This window comes from Tamandua tetradactyla, chromosome 10, assembly GCF_023851605.1.
Source record: "Tamandua tetradactyla isolate mTamTet1 chromosome 10, mTamTet1.pri, whole genome shotgun sequence".
Taxonomy (NCBI): Eukaryota; Metazoa; Chordata; class Mammalia; order Pilosa; family Myrmecophagidae; genus Tamandua; species Tamandua tetradactyla.
The window spans coordinates 31,991,525-32,007,152 of NC_135336.1; the positions used below are offsets into that span (position 1 = coordinate 31,991,525).

The window sequence follows — 15,628 nt, forward strand, 5'->3', positions numbered from 1 at the left end:
ATAATGTATATATATCTATATATCTACTTGAAGTTCAATAAAAAGCAAAAGTGGCTTCTTGAGGTGGGAAATGGGTGACCCCCTCAGCAGTATAATTGGAATATATGAAAAGTCCAGAAGAACCCTTCCTTCACCACCACACACACACACACACACACACACATTCACTTCATTACCTGTGAAAAACCCTGAATTTAGACCTTGTAGAGACAGTTATGAAAACCCAACTTGCCCTAAAAGGAAGTACTATCCCAAACACTTTAATTAATAGACTTTCACATAACTAAGAGCAAGTTGAAAGAGAAGAAGTGCTCATTGTTCCCAAAAGAGGCAGTCCCAATCACATTTGTTTCTTTTTCAGCTACCTGATGATAGGTATGTAGAAGTGAAAGAAGAGAGGATGGAGGCAGGGAGGAAGGAAAGAAGCTGTATGAATTCTAACAACCTAAATTATCAGCTAATTGTGCCCCGGCTTTGTAGAGTTCAGGTTGTTGGTTAGCTGGACACCTTATTCAGTCCATTCCTGTCATTTGAAACAGCATAAGCAATGGCTACTTGCACTGACTATTTTCCTGGTTAAGGTGTCAAAGTTGGCTTAAAGCTGACTTTATTTTCTGTAGAGATACTGAACAAAATGTTTCTTTTGAAAAGTTTTATACTTCTCTCTCTCCAACTCCTAACCACTGTAATAACCAACCTCAAGATGTCATTAGTAAAACTAGAACAGTATCCTATAATACATCAGCTGTAAAGAAATTGGCATAGTTTATCTCTCTGATTCATGTTCTTAGGAAAATAAGGGGCTGCAAAATAAAACTACATTTCTCTCTTAGTCTCTTTTCATAACTGGATCTTTGCAAGTTGCGTTGTGACTGATTTTTGTTTCCCTAGCAAAGGTTGAATAACACTCAGAAGGTTTTAATAGCCAAAGTCCACCTTTAGAAATAGCTTTCTTCTATAATGTACTGCCAATTTCTTATGTGTGTGTATTTTGACCTTCATGATGCATCTGCTATGGACTGCCTGTTGATTGGTACATGCTAGTGTTTTGCTTATAAGAGTTGGGCAATAGTTCAGTAATCCAGTCCAAATCTGAGCCATAGATAGAATAGGCTCATCTTCTATTTAAGAAATGTGGCAAACTGCTTTAAATGAATTTGGTTCGGACAAGGTCATTGAAACAGTTCATCCAGCCCTCTGTGCTGTATGTAATGGACACCTCTGCTGAGCTCCAAAGCCACAAGGTAAATAGACAAGAAAACTGGTAATTTGCCACCCCTGTCAGAGCTTCTCCCTGCGTACTATTAGATTTACATTCTTAATCATATGGAGCCCGTTTTGATCGTTTAAAGAAGTTGTTCTCCAGAGGTCTTTGAAGATAATTTTGAGAGTAGTTGTAATGATTTCTTATGTTATTTTTCTGGGCTTTTAAAAAAATAGGTGATTAAAGTTTATATGTCTATTCAATACCAGGTTTATGAAATATTCAGCTAAATTTCTTAGACATGGAGAAATTAATTGTTAGAATGTTGTACTCTAGCTAATCATTATGTTAAAACCACAGTTGATTCAAGTATTTTTCCTCAATTTTATTTGTCACATGTACTTTGAAAATTGAAACTATACATACCATATATACCATTTTTAAATAATCGCTTGCAGATTCTCCGTATTGACTAATCTACTTCAAACTGTAATAATTTTACTCAATTATGTTGTGATTTGGTATGATGTTTAGGGTCAACATTTTATAGGCTTTGTCTTCTTTAGAGCTAAATGAGACTAAAGAGTTTATTTTTTAAAGCAGTTTTATTAAGATATATTAACAGATCATACAGTATATTCAAAGTATACAATCAATGGCTTTTAGTATAATCACAGAGTTGTTCATTCATCACCACAATCAATTTTAGAACATTTCATTCCTCCCTCACTCCTTAGCAGTCACCTCTCAATCCTTCTAGCCTTCCCCAGCCCTATATGTCCCCAAATCTAATTCTGTCTCTATATATTTATTTATATTTACATTTTATCTAAGTGGAATCATACAATATGTAGTACTTTGGATCTGGTTTCTTTCATTTAGCATAATGTTTTGTAAAAAACAATTATTTTTTTAATTAGAGAAGTTGTAGGTTTACAGAACAGTCCTGTAAAAAACAATATACCCCATTATTGTTGACACTGAATTAGTGTCAAATAATTTGTTACAACTGATGAAAGAATATTAAAATATTATTGTTAGCTATAGTCCATAGTTTACATTGGGTATATTTTCCCCATATGCCACACTAATATTGACACCTTAAAATGGTGTCATACTTTTGATATAGCTCATGAAAGAACATCCTTATGCTTGCACCATCATCCGCAACAGGTTTACTGTGTTAAACAGTCCCATGTTTTATCTTCTAACTTTCATTCCAGTAACATACACAATTTAAAGTTTCCCTTTTCAACCACATATATGAACATAGTTCATTGCTGTTAATTATACACACTACCACTATCGATTTCCAAATATTTACAATCAACCTGAACAGAAATTCTCGCCAAATTAAGCATCGACTCCCCATTCTCTAGCCCTATTCTGTTCCCTACTAGCCTATATTGTAGAGTCTAACTCTAAGAGTTTATGGTATCTAGTTCATAACAGTGAGATCATACAGTATTCCATTTGTGTCTGGCTTACTTCACTCAACATAATGTCTTCAAGTTCATCCATGTTGTCACATGCATCAGAATTTCATTCCCTCTTATAGCTGAATAATATTCAATTGTGAATATATGCCACATTTTGTTTATCCATGCATTGATTGGCAGACGCCTGAGTTGTTTCCATCCTTTAGCAATTGTGAATAGTGTCACTAGGAATATCAATAGACCAATGTCTGTATGCCTCCCTGCCTTCAGTGCTTCTGAGTATATACCTAGTACCAGAATTCCTGGATTATAGCAGTTCTATATTTAGCTTTCTGAGGAACTGCCAAATTGTCTTCACAGTGACTCTACATTCCCACCAACAGTAAATAAGTGTTCCTATTTCACCATATCCTCTCTACACTTGTAGTTTTCTGGGTTTCTTAGTAGTGGCCATTCTAGTAGGTATGAAATGATATATCATTGTGCTCCGATTCGCATTTACAAAATGGCTAGTGGTGTTGAACATCTTTTCATGTGCTTTTTAGCCATCTGTATATCCTCTTTGGAAAAATGTCTATTCATGTCTTGTGCCCTTATATATATATTTGTTTGTTTGTTTGTTTGGTTGGTTGGTTGGTTTTTTTTTTTTCTTTGAATGGGCAGGCTCCGGGAATCAGATTGTGCCCATTTTCTAATTGAGTCATCTTTTTATTGCTGAGTTGTAGGATTTCTTCATATATTTTGGATACTAAACCCAGTATGTTGGATATGTGGTTTCCAAATATTTTCTCCATATTGTGTAGTTTGTCTTTTTATTTTCTTGACAAAGTCCCTTGATAAACAAAAGTTTTATATTTTGCGGAAGTCCTATTTTTCTATTTTTTCTTTCATTGCTTACACTTTGGGTATAAAATATAAGAAACCATTGTCTACCACAGGATCATGAAGAAGCTTCCCTACATTTTCTTCTAAGATTTTTATGGTTCTGATTCTTATATTGAGGTCTTTGATCAATTTTGAGTTAATTTTTGTATAAGGTATGAGACAAGGGTCCTTTTTCATTTGTTGCATATGACTATCCAGTTCTCCCAGCACCATTTTTTGAAGAAATTATTCTATCTCAGTTGAATGGACTAAGTAACCTTGTCAAATATTAGTTGGCCATAGATGTGAGGGTTGATTTCTGAACTTTCAGTTTGATTCCATTGCAATATATCCATCTTTATGTCAGTGCCATGCTGTTTTGACCACTGTAGCTTTGTAATATGCTTGAAAGTCAGGAAAAGTGAGTTTGCCATTCTTGTTCTTCTTTGTCAAGATGTTTTGGGCTACTCGAGGCTCCTTGCCCTTCCAAATAAATTTGATAATTGGCTTTTCAATTTCTGCAGAGTAGGCATTGGAATTTTTATTGGGAGTGCATTGAATCTGTAAATCACTTTGGGTAGAATTGACACTTTACTGAGTCTTTCAATCCATGAACATAGAATGTCCTTCTATCTATTTAGGTTCTTTTCTGATTTCTTTTAGCAAAGTTTATCATTTTCTGTTTTACAAGTCCTTTATATCCTTGGTTAATTTTATTCCTAGATACGTGATACCTTTATTTGTTATTGTAAGAGAAATTTTTTTCTTGATCTCCTCTTCAGCTTGCTCATAACTAATTTAAAGAAACACTACTGATTTTTTTTTGTCTTCAAAAATTTTGTTGTTGTTGTTTAATGCTACTGATTTTTGCGTGTTAAGCTTGTATTCTGCCACTTTGCTGAATTCACTTATTAGCTCTAGCAGCTTTGTTGTAGATTTTTCAGGACTTTCTTTAAACAGGATCATGTTATTGGCAAATAGTGAAGGTTTTACTTCTTCCTTACTAATTTGTGCCATTTATTTGTTTTTCTTGCCTAACTGCTGTAGCTAGAACTTCTAGCACAATGTTACACTGTGAAGACAGTGGGCATCCTTGTCTTATTCCAGATCTTAGAGTAAAGCTTTCACCATTTCTCAAAGGCTTTCACCATTGAGAACAATGCTGGCTGTGGGTTTATCATATGTCTTTTATCACGTTGAAGAATTTTCCTTCTATTCCTGTATTTTGAAGTGTTTTTATCAAGAAAGGATGCTGGATTTTGTCGAATACCTTTTCTATATCAATCAAGATGATTGTGTGGTTTTTTTCCTCTTTAATTTGTTAATGTGGTCTACTACATTAATTGATTTCCTTTTGTTGAACCGCCCTCGTGTACCTAGGGTAAAACCTGCTTAATCATGGTGTATAATTCTTTTAATTTGATATTGGATTCCATCTGCAATTTAAAGAAGTTTTTGAAGTCATACTCTTGACAGAAGACAAAATTGCTTTTATTCCATTCAAAATAGATGAGGCTCTTTCCTATTTTAGAGAGCCATGAAAAAAGACAATTCATAACCCCTTTTAGCAATCTTTTTGATTATTTACCATTTGCACATTTAGGACATTCATCTTTAAGTCTAATTTAAATTCTTCACTGGACAGTTTAATATAATTTTGTCCAAGAGACAAATCATTATCTTCTTTGTAACAACTCTTCATATAGCCAGAAAGTGATGAAGACACACCTCAGCTCTTTCCTCCTTTAGCTAAATTGTCCCAGTTTTCTTAAGCATTTACTTTTGTTTTTATAGCCCTTTCTGTAGCAGAGTGACAGAGGGGACTATTTCAAAAAGTTCTGTCATATATAATGTCTCTGGATAAGGCACTGCATATTTTAATTTCACTGTGCTGATTTGAAAATAGCCACAACTTTTTCATTACAAACTGATGGACAGGGCATTTGTGTTCATTTAACTTTGCTGTTGAAACTTGTTCCCAAAAAAAGCAACTGACTCATTACATTGGCTAGATCCAGAATAAAGAGCATCAGTTTTCCTAATCTTAAAGCTCATCTTGCCCCCACTCCTAAAACACACTAAAATTAACTTTTCCTTGACCTCTGTCTGGTGCTATTTACTGATTTAATGCCTTTTTTCTGTCTTCTTTGTCTCCTAAAATAGATGGCACTTATTCAGCAAACATTTAAGTGCCATGCTGTGTATAGGCATGCTAGACTATGCTGGCCTGGAAGATCCAAGTATGAATGACACACAGCTTCTGTCCTCGAGAAGCTCACATTCTAGGGGAATAGGCAGATGAATATGAAAGTTTATAAATCAATTGATTAAGTCATATGATAACCATGTGAACAAAATGTTAGTGTTCAAAGGAACAAAAGAAAGAGATTGGGAAGGTTTCCTAGAAGACAGGCCCTTATTACTGCACCTTGGGTTTGTAGTGAAGGCACAGTGATATAGATGGCCTTGGCATGTTCAAGGAGGAACAAATAGCCTCTCATAGTATATAAGGATGCAGTGGTTGGGGGTAAAAAAGACTAGAGAAATAAGTTGGGACCAGACTGTGAAGAATTTGGGGTACTTTCTAGGAAATAGTTGATGGTAGCAAGCACCAAAATAACATTTTCCAAACTGTATTGTAGAAATCTCTTTCCATGGTTTTAAACTGTGCCACAGTTGTGCACACAAACTGTGCCCTTGTTGTCCTATTGGTCTAGTATCTATTAGATTATTGGGTGCAAGTAACCGTTCAATTTATATCTTTTGGTATAAATTTTATGTCATGATTTTCTCTTTGTATTTTTTGAACCATTTGAGGGAACCATTGGAGGAAAGGCATTCTGTTCACAGTGGTCTGGACATTTCATCGTCCTGTTGTGTGCATACTTATTCCAGGATCCCCTGTACCACTAACATGTTACCATCTCTGTTTACATAGGATGAGTTTGCCCTAAAATAGGCACAATCTCTTTGTACCAAATGGCATTAATGGTGGCTGTGTTATACCCAAGTGCTTCAAATTGATTGGACCATGTCGTAACAATGCCAGTTTTCACTGTGCCTTATGAGATATCAATTTACTTTAGTTCAGAGGCTCTGCTACACAAATCCACTTGGAATCCATAAATGTAATAACTTCAGTACTTTGAGATATAGAGGGAAAGATGCTGCAAATCAAATTGTAAAAATTTCCTTGATGTCATACTAAGGAGTTAGGTTGACAGGAACTGTAAGAAATCAACCGAAATGTATTAAATGAATCCAATCCCTGCCGCTCCTTCTAGTACTCTTGCTTTCACCACATTCTAGTCTCTCAGACCCTCTACCTGTAAGGATCAAGAATTCAGAGAACTTTTATGGGAAGGGGTGGGGTGTTCAATTGTATCTAAGCAGTGTCTCAGACTCAGAAACAGTCCCAGACCTAACTGCTGAACTTTAGTTTCTGAGTCTCTCTTTGTTTATAGTCACCTTATTTCATGATCTATATTTTTGAAGGTAGATGTCCTTTAGAATTAGTATCATAGCATCTCAAGGACAGCATCAAGAGGCAACTGTATGATTTCCTTATTGTTCTTCTCAAGAAGGATCCAAAATAAAGTGGTCTTGAAAAGCAAGAGCCAAGATGTGATGAAATATTTGTGGCATTTACTGTCTTTTTATGACTGACCAAAAGGAATGAAAATGTTTCAAGAAATTGGTCTTCAGGAGACCACAAGTACTTAATAGGAGATTGCACGTGCTGTATATGGCCATCTGAGTAACCCTTCCACCTGACTTTAACTTATAAACTTTTTTGAAAAAAATCATGTGGAAAATACAGAGTTCCCATATAACCCACTCATACACTCAGTTTTCCCTAGTGTTAATAATTTACATAAATGTGCTACTTTTGCTATAATGAGTAAAACAAAAATATTATAATTATGCTATTAACTATAATCCACAGCTGACATTAGTGTTCACTGTTTGTGTTGTACAGTCCAATGGGTTTTTTTTTTAATTTTATTCTAGTAACATATATACAACCTAAAATTCCCCCTTTAACCACATTCAAATATGTATTTCAGTGCTGTTAATTACATTCACAGTGTTGTGCTACTGTCACCACCATCCATTGCCAAAAATTTTCCATCACCTCAAACAGAAATTCTGTTCCAATTGAATATTAAAAACTGTCTAATTCCCTATGTAAACCCCAGTCTCTGTTAACCTATATTCTAGTTTCTGACTCTATGGATTTTCTTATTCTAATTATTTCACCTTAGTGAGATCATATAATATTTCACTCTTGTTGTCTGGCTTATTTTACTCAACATGATATCATCAAGGTTCGTCCATGTTGTTGCATGTGTCAGAGATTCATTCCTTTTTATGGATGAGTAGTATTCCATTCCATGGTTCCATCCAGATTTTTTTATCCATTCATCTGCTAATGGACATTTGGGTTGCTTTCTTTTAGCAACTTTGAATAATGCAGTAATGAACATCAGTGTGCAAATATCTGTTCTAGTCCCTGATTTCAATTATTTTGGATATATACCTAGTAATAAGATTTCTAGGTCATATGATAATTCTAAAATTAACTTTCTGAGGAACCGTCAAACTGTCCTCTACAGTGACTATATACCGTTTACATTCCCAGCAACAATGAACAAGTGTTTTTATTTCTCTACATCCTCTCTATCACTTTTATTTTTTGTTTTTTGATAGTAGCCATTCTAGTAGGTATGAAATGATATCTCATTGTAGTTTGGATTTGTATTTCTGTAATGGCTAATGATGTTAAGCATCTTTTCATATGCTTATTGGCCATTTCTGTAACTTTTTAAAAGAAATGTCTGTTCATATCTTTTGCCCATTTTTAAATTGGGTTATTTGTCTTTTTGTTGTTAAGTTGTAGGATTTCTTTATATATTCAGTATATTAAATCCTTATTGGATATGTGGTTTCCAAATATGTTCCCCCATTCTGTAGGTTATCTTTTTACTTTTATGATGACATCTTTTTAAAAAATATATGGTTTTATTGAGAAACCTTCACACACATGCAGCCCATCCACAGTATACAATCAATGGCTCACAGTATCATCACATAGTTGTGTATTTATCACCACGATCACTTTTAGAACATTTGCATCACTCCAGCCAAGAAATGAAAAGAAAAGGAAAAAAAACTCATACATCCCATATCCCTTACCCCTCCCTCTCATCAACCACTAGTATTGCAATCTACCCAATTTTATACCCCTTATCCCCCCCCATTATTTATTTATTTGTTTTTCTTTATTTTTTATTCGTCTGTCCCTATCCTGGATAAAAGGAGCATCAGACACAAGGTTTTCACGATCAAACATTGTTAAAGCTATATAGTAATACAAGCTTCTTCAAGAATCAAGGCTACTGGAACACAGTTCAACAGTTTCAGGTACTTCCCTCTAGCCACTCAAATGCACCCTAAACTAAAAAGAGATATCTATATAATGATAAGAATTTGACTCTGAAATCTCTCAGCCACTGAAAATTTATTTTGTCTCATTTCTCTCTTTCCCTTTTTGGTCGAGAAGGTTTTCTTAACTCCATGAGGCTAGATTCTAGATCATGCAGGGAGATTTATACCCCTGGGAGTCATGCCCCACATAGCAGGAAGGGCACTGAGTTTCCCTGCTGAGTTAGCTTAGAGAGAGGCCACAGCTTTCATGATGAAGTCTTTTGAAATGTAAAAGTTTTTAATTTGGATAAAACCCATTTACCTATTTTTTCTTTCGTTGCTTATGCTTTGGGTGGGACATCTAAGAAAACATTGCCTAATGTAAGTTCCTGAAGAGGTTTCCTATGTTTTCTTCTAGGAGTTTTATGGGTTTGGTGCTTATTTTTAGGTCTTTATTCATTTTGAGTTAATATTGTATATGATGTGAGGGAGGGGTCCACCTTAGAATGCATATTGATATCCAATTTTCCCAAGACCATTTGCTAATGGAACTATTCTTCTGCCATTGAATGGACTTGGCAGCCTTGTCAAAAATCAATTAGCCATAGATAAGAAGGTTTCTTTCTGAAACTCAATTTCATTCCATTATTTTATGTCTTATACCAGTACTATGTTGTTTTGACTTCTGTAGCTTTGCAATGAATTTTTAAATTGGCAAGTGTGAGTCCCTGAACTTCATTCTTCTTTATCAAAATGGTTTTGGCATTTAGTGTCCTCTTACCATTCCGTATAAATTTGTTGGTTGACTTTTCCTTTTCTACAAAGCAGGTTGTTGGAATTTTGTTTGGGATTGTATTTAATCTATAAATCACTTTGGGTAGAATTGACATCTTAACAATATTTAGTCTTCTAGTCCATGAACAGAGAATGTCCTTCCATTTATTCAGGTCTTCTTTGATTTATTTTAGCAATGTTTTGTAGTTTACTGTGAACAAGTCCTTTACATCCTTGATTAAATTTATTCCTAGATATATGATTCTTTTGGTTGTTATTATAAAATTGATTTTTTTCTCCTCAGTTTCCTCTTAATGGTAAGAGGAAACTTTATAAACTTTTTGCCAGATAGAAAATAGAGAATTAAAACTCCCAAATTCAGGATGCATGGAATGTCATTAAATCTAGTATAAATTTTCTTGAATCTCTAATGAAGAAAATCATATATCCAGAATGAAGGTGGAATATCAATTGCCAGGAACCTATGAAGCTGGTACTTATTCTGTGAAATTATGATTCTAAAAATTCAGTAGTACCTCTTCCTTTGATAACACTGGAAGCCAAAAAGGTATTAGAAAGATCAGTAAAGTAAAATTCTTCATCCTACCCTTTCGAATGACTCCCTCATAAGAATTAACTAACACAGTATTTCTAGAACATTAAAAATTGTTAAAATGCTGTCTCTACTCATAGAAGACAAAAATATAAACCCACCTTACTTCCAGACAGAGTTGTTGAAGAAAAAAGACTGGGAAGATTAAAGGCGCGTATATGAAGACAATTCTATCTTGCTGTCATATCATTTACCCTCTTCAGATAGAAGGATAATTGTTGAACTTCAGATTCTGATTCACTTGAGATAAATATGCCCTCCTTCTTCTATGCACAATACAAACTGTAACTGGCTTTTGTCACTGAATTATGGATACTTATTTTATTTTTATTGTATTGTTACTGTTTGTTCTCAGCCAAGTTTGTCTCACTATTATCAAGGGTGAAGCTAATGTGCAGAAAAGTACTTGGACAGTACCATAGCCTATACTTGGAGTTGGTCAAGAGGAATAAGAGACTGACAACCCAGGTTCTGTTTTTAAACCAGCCAGAGCCTCAGTTGGCAAGTAGCTCAGCTTCCTCACCATAAAATGGGTATAATAATAACTTCCCCTTATCACTGTGAAATATTTAGAATGCAAATGAAGCCAAACCTGTCTCCTTCCAAAAGGGAGTCTTACCTAACCTGCATAATCCTGAATGAGCCCAGATATCAGGGAGAAACAGAGTAAGGAACACCTAGAGGCAGTTTAATTAATGGTTAAAAATACAGACTTTGGAATGGTAGAATCGTAAGTTCAGAGCCCAGCAGTTGTATGATCTGAGGCATTTCCTGATTTCTCAAATCTTCCTTCTTTTCTCTAGTAAATTGTAAATAAGAGTCTTTACTCTTGTAGTGAGGATTAAATGATATATTGCTAACTCTGCTTCTCAAACTCTTCCATTTAGGTGATCCTTATTTTTGAGTGAGTAATCCAAAATTCACAGTACCAGGGACATAACCTGAAACATGCTGCCACAAACAAGACTTTTCAGTGAAGTCCCAGGTTTCATCTAAAAATACATGCGAACTTTGCATTCTACTCCTCTATGTAGTCTTGTTTGTTTCACCGACCTGAAAGTCCATGGGGACAGAACCATCGTTGTTTTCTACAATATCCAAGAGATAGTTACTGGATAAGTTAATACATATGCAAGTCATAATTTAAATTTATTTAACCACAAGGAAAACTGACACTCCAGGCAGGCATCCATATCTTTATGATTTGTTTTGTGATTGCGTAAACTTCCCATCACAATGCTGTACATCCCTGATACCCATATCCAAATTTGAGAAGCATTTGCTTAGCAGGATGCTTGAAACTGCAGAAGTTACTCAGTAAATAGTTACTCTTGTTATCATCATTTCTCTGCTCACGACTTCTCTTCCCCATTGTTCCTAAGGCTTGTGGACTTTCTAAAAAAGAACTTACAAAGCCCTTAGAAGGTAAGAGTCTGGGACAGCTTTAAAGGCATCTGTGTGTCTCGAGCCTTACACACTCACCTACTTGTAGTTCTGTGTACAATTATTTATTCTGGCTTTAGCTTATAACATTTTGTTTAAATAACTAGAGGCAATAAGCAGTAGGACTGAAAAAAGATTTTCTTCCCACTCCTCTTAGGCCAAGGGTTCTGGACCTGGGATTCATGGATAGCCTTCATGAAGTCTGGGTATCTTTTGAAGCTTGAGGTTTTTGAAGAGTTTTCTAGGGAGGGAAGTTCTCGAAGAGATTTGTGTCTTCTCAAAATGTTGAAAAGCACTGCCCTATAACACTGCATAAATTGAAATTTGATTTGAATGATCTGCAAAGTTAGGATTAACTATACTTTTGGTCCCTTATAGATTGACACTGTGTAATAATTTCTACCCAGAAATCACAAAACTAAGATTAGACTTCACCACCACAGATCTCCCCTCTCCTCTTCTCTCTGCTCGTAACCACTCCTCCCATGTTACAATGGCCTGAATTGTATAGGCTTTACAATTGTATAGTCTACTAGATGTGTATGCTTTGACCCTAGCTTGGATAGGGCAAACATTTTAATCTTATGTTAAACTATTATACATAATTATTTGCATTTCTGATGAAAACAACTTGCAAACAAGGTGAATATAATTTAGGTAGAAAGGGCACATGTCAATAAAATATTTTGAACTGAACAAAAATAAATCTATATAGCTTTAGATGTTTAGATTTTTTTTAATACATGTTCTCAAAATTGCATAGAAGATTGTAATTTGACAAAAAAAGTAGAGGTCTTTTAACGTTTATGAACACTTATTAATTGTATAAGAACTCAGATTAAATTTTTAGCTTTAGTATCAAATTTGGCACAGATATTGTTTTTCATTAATATATAAAGACAATATTATATCCAATCAAATCTGCAATTTAATTTGATTTTGATTTGTCTTACATTGTGACATATGTATGATGATTTTCTTCTCCATCTTGGATTCTTGTCATTGACAGGCTGTGTGTTGTTTGACTTATAAGAAGGATAATGTTTCATTCCAGACTTCTGCTGTATTTATTAGTCGTTCTAGGTGCAATTTACATTGATCTCTTGTGAACCCATCAAAACTGGAATTTAAAAATTTTTTATTTGTTGCATTTATGAATAAGTACTCCTTGAAAGGAGAGTTGTGAGCTTAGAGATAAGAAAATTTAAGATACTGAGTATAGTTAAAGAAGAGCATAATTGTCATTGAGAGTTGTTTGGTTTATAACATGCAACGGTAAAATGGTAAGTGAGCTCATTTTATAGAAAATCCCTCATCATATCATTTTCCCCTAAAAGGGAAGGAAAGCAGACAAAGAAAGAAAGAGGGAAAGAAAGAGAGGAAGGGAAGAAGGGAGGAAGGGAGAAAAGAAAAGAGGAGGGGAAAGGAGAGGAGAAAAGTAAAATAAGTTGCACCAATGCAGTGGCCTAGCATGTAGCAAAACTTAGAGCTTTAAAGTCTTTAAAGATTGGTCAGTCTCTTTTTCATATTTCAAGTTTGTATGTATTTCTAATGAATCATATATAATCTAATTATCTTGCTTAAAAATCTCATTGTACTCATCAATTTTTGAAACAATTTGAAAACATCAGATATACTAACCTCTCTTGGGTTGGCATGCATTATCATCCAGGCTGCAGATTTTCATCCTAATACTTCTGAACAAGGAGGAAAACACCATCATTTACACTTGCACATAAATGGACAAGGCTTTACTTTGACCATAAGTGCAAAACCATTTATTTGGAGAAACCTCTACAATGGTACATCCGTCAAAAAAAGCTTTCCAGGGATTGAAGTCTCTTTAACCTTATCCTATGCTATTATTTATGTAAGTCCTTCTACTTTATATCTTCTGAGAAAGTTTGTTTTTCATATTTCTTGAGGCTTATGTGAAGTGGTTAAAACCATGGAGTCAGAGAAACAGGATTTCACTCTCACTATATATTAAGTCACTAACATGTTTTTGCAGGATGGCGGTGAAGGAGACCTACCTCGTTTTCTCAGTGTCTTTGTTTGGTTTATTATGTTGTGCATTTTCTATCACTTCAATTTCATTCTTCTGTAAGAGAAGCAGTTGAAACAACAATGGGCGTGCCAGTCCTGTCATAGCTTATTTGATTGGTGTTTGAAGATTGCAAAGGAGAATTACTGGGCTTTAAATACAGAATGAGAAATTAAGGTCACTCTTTGAGTTTGTAAGCTGCTGGAATGCAATATACCAGAAATGAACAGCTTTTACAAAAGGGGGATTTAATAAATTGCAAGTTTACAGTTATAAGCATATGAAAATGTCCAAACTAAGGCATCCAGGGAAATACATCTTAATTCAAGAAAGGCCAATGGGTCAGGAACACCTCTGTCAGCAGAATAGTGACATGGCTGGCATCTGTTGGTCCCTTGCTCCTGGGCTCCATTGCTTTCAGCCTCTGTTCTTCTGGGGGCCCTCACTTTGCTTCTCCAGGGCTGACTTTCATCTTGGCTTCCCTTAAGTCTCTGCAGGTTCTGTCTCTTAGCATCCCATGGCAACATCTGCTGGGCCCCAAGCATCTCCAGACATCCCTGTCTCTGTTCTCCAAGTGTCAGCATCTGTATCAGCTCTGCTCTGAAGTTTTTATCATTTCTCTCTCTGTCGGCTCTGTCTCACTTAAAAATGTTTCATCTTTTAAAGGATTCCAGTAACTAATCAAGACCCACCTGGAGTGGGTGGAGTCTCATTTCCATCTAATCAAAAGGTCATACCCACGATTGGGTACATCACATCTCAAAAAAAAGTTTCTACCCTAGAGTATTGAATTAGGATTAAAAGAAATGGCTGCCTCCACAAGATTGAATCAGGATTAAAACATGGCTTATCTCAGGCACATAATATTTTCAAACTGGCACAGTCACACATACACCCCAGTAACTATTCTACACCTGATTCCTGAAATTTTCATCATTAGTGATATGTTTGGGGAATTAATTTATTTAATTTAAAATCATTTATCTGACTGTGATTCCTAGGCTGGTAAGAAGTGGTAGAGGAAGCAATATCAGAAAGGGAAGCCAGGATACTAAAGCCATCTTAGCCACGTTTTCTGTGATACCAAGGGTTGACAGCATATGGATGTGTAGAATTTATGCAGAGGATCTTTAGGGCATTAAACAGGACTGATGGTCATGAGGGTTTGACTCATCTTTTTCAAGCTAAAATTAATCATATACAACATAATCAAGTTTTTACCTATTCTAGTAAGTGCTGTCTGATAGAGTTTTCTGCAATGATGGAAACACTGTATCTGTGCTGCCTGAAACAGTAGCCACTAGCTCCATGTGGTTATTAAGCACTTGAAAAGTGGCTAGTGAAAATGAAGAACTGAACTTTAAATTTTGATTAAAATTTTATTTAATTTAAATTTAATAGCCACATATATCTAGTGGCTACCGTATTGGGCAGTGCAGCTCTAGATAATACTCAAATGATGCACATCAGAATTTAAAATGGGCAAAGAAAAATGTTGACACTCCTTGTGCTGTCTAGCTCTGTGTGGGTCAACATAGCAGGAGGCAATACTGTTGGAAAATTCTTTTAAGGCTTGCTCTTCTTTCTTTTGCATTGTAGGGCAACAGGACTACATGGGCTACTACTGCTCTTCCTTTAGGAGCAATCAGTTCTGTTTGTCTTAGATGTGCTTTCCTTCTCTCCACTGTGTCATTTGATTTGTTTTTAATTCCTTATTTTTCCTTTGGTTTTCAGATCCTTGACCATCAGTCTGTGGCCTGCCCCTTCTCTTCATGTAAGTAAAAATGGTTTCATTACCTTTCATTTAGGTCTCAGAATTG

General features: G+C 35.2%; 1 protein-coding gene across 43 annotated transcripts in view; it reads left to right on the forward strand.

Annotated features, from left to right (window-relative positions):
* ZBTB20 (zinc finger and BTB domain containing 20) overlaps positions 1–15,628 on the forward strand; it is an 893,822-nt gene that overhangs the window by 683,538 nt on the left and 194,656 nt on the right. For 42 of the 43 annotated variants that reach the window (XM_077118274.1, XM_077118288.1, XM_077118272.1 and 39 more), the window contains one exon: positions 15,543–15,582. The gene's annotated coding sequence lies outside the window, so the exon portion shown is untranslated. Of the gene's footprint in view, positions 1–133; positions 1,245–15,542; positions 15,583–15,628 lie in introns of those variants that run through there. The other variant, XM_077118313.1, reaches the window with a different exon arrangement.